At 44.9% G+C, this 1,640-nt stretch overlaps 2 protein-coding genes and 1 long non-coding RNA gene across 6 annotated transcripts in view; 1 reads left to right on the forward strand and 2 right to left on the reverse strand.

Moving 5' to 3' along the window:
• LOC112067942 (uncharacterized) overlaps window positions 1–1,640 on the forward strand; it is a 539,689-nt gene that overhangs the window by 279,153 nt on the left and 258,896 nt on the right. The window lies entirely within an intron of this gene.
• LOC111958455 (uncharacterized) overlaps window positions 1–1,640 on the reverse strand; it is a 320,242-nt gene that overhangs the window by 119,223 nt on the left and 199,379 nt on the right. The window lies entirely within an intron of this gene.
• The window catches only part of LOC139023669 (uncharacterized), a 2,988-nt gene continuing 2,243 nt past the window's right edge, over window positions 896–1,640 (reverse strand). The window contains exon 3 of the long non-coding RNA XR_011474812.1: window positions 896–1,042. This is a non-coding gene — a long non-coding RNA (uncharacterized lncRNA). The remainder of the gene's footprint in view (window positions 1,043–1,640) is intronic.

Below are 1,640 nucleotides of genomic sequence, written 5' to 3' on the forward strand. Positions count from 1 at the left end.
GACTGTCGACACAAAACAACAAACAAACTTAGTCTCCATGACAACAGACTGGCTGAGACCAGGGCAAGCGTAGATTTGGGTCTGCAGGACAGGGAGGTGTACGTGCAACGGGAGAGACAGACACAGACCTCGGCTAGGATGCTCCGTCCGCCTCCTATAGTTGTGATTCAGAGAGCTGATGGGCCCAGGTTACCCCCAAACAGGTGCTGCTTCAGCCTGCTTCTATAGGATCTATCAACTGGAAATGGACCCTGAGACAACACAGACACTCCCTGGCTTCATCCTCCTCACACTCTCCTAATGTTAACAGGAACTCAGACAATTGCCAATGCCTCAACAAGCCCATTGACAATGACGGTAGTAGAGACGTAATCAGTAAAGGTGGCAGGGCCAAAGAGAAGCGCTTCCCGTGTTCGTTCTGTGGGAAAGCTTCAGTTTCCCCAAACAGGTGGAGATCCCCAGAGGATGCACACGGGGGAAAACCATTCAGCTGCCACCTGTGCAGGCTAGTTTTTCCGATTCTTCCAACCTGAGAGGCACCAGAGAATGCACACGGGGGAGAAACCGTTCGGCTGCCACCTGTGCAGGCAGTTTCCCACTCGTTCAACCTGAAAGGCACAGAGGGGTGTGTAAGTCGATTTGATTTCTTGACACTCTTTAATGGTTTGATCATTCAAAAGGCATGGTCCCACACTTAAGACAACGAATCAAGACCTGGGCCCGTATCCACAAAGAGTCTCARAGTAGGAGTGCTGATCTAGGATCAGTTTWGCCTTTTAGATCATAATGAATAAGATTATAACTTAGATCAGCAATCCTACTCTGAGAGACTTTGTGGATACAGACCCTGACCTAATACCATTCAGACAGTAGTTCACAGTGGGCTCACCTCAGTGAGACTGTGTGTGGTCCTGTGCTGCTCAGCTGGTTCCTCTGTGGGTTCAGGAGGAGGTKTAGTCTGGTTGTCCTTCATGACTATGGTCCTCTCAGTGTTCCCCAGACCCTCCTCCTTMACCAGAAGCACCTCAGGACCCTTCTCCTCCTGGAAAAGACAGGTGATACAGATTACACAGACACACACTCCCTCGGGTACGTACACACAGATAATAAACACACTTGCAACATAGTGTTTACCCATCCCCACTATGTTTGAGTCCTATACGATTTCACAGAGTCAAATTCCTGTACATGCAAATGTAACCGCAAAATTATTGGCACCCTTGATAAAGATCAGGGAAAACACTATACTGAACAAAAAATGATTGTTCATCTTTATCAACTGTGTCCATAATTAATGACCCCATTGAATATGCCTTATATACAGTATATATAATTAAGTAGTTSAATGGAAATAATGAAACACATCATATATCCTACACAGTGGAAACACTATGTGACCGACTTTTTAGGCTTATATTATACAATGTCTGGGATGCAATATTCTACCCAGGAATATTCAACACTGAAATCTGTTACTCCAAATTTATCTGGATTTTTTTCTGCTGACAACAATGAACATTCATCATAGTCTTTGATGCTGGGTTTGATCTAAACGTTAGAAGCTATCGAGTGGAATGGTTACTTTCTATAGCTCGGTATCCATTCAATTGACGACAGATTTGAAAGAAAATATGCGCATT

Source organism: Salvelinus sp. IW2-2015, linkage group LG34 (assembly GCF_002910315.2).
Source record: "Salvelinus sp. IW2-2015 linkage group LG34, ASM291031v2, whole genome shotgun sequence".
Classification (NCBI taxonomy): Eukaryota; Metazoa; Chordata; class Actinopteri; order Salmoniformes; family Salmonidae; genus Salvelinus; species Salvelinus sp. IW2-2015.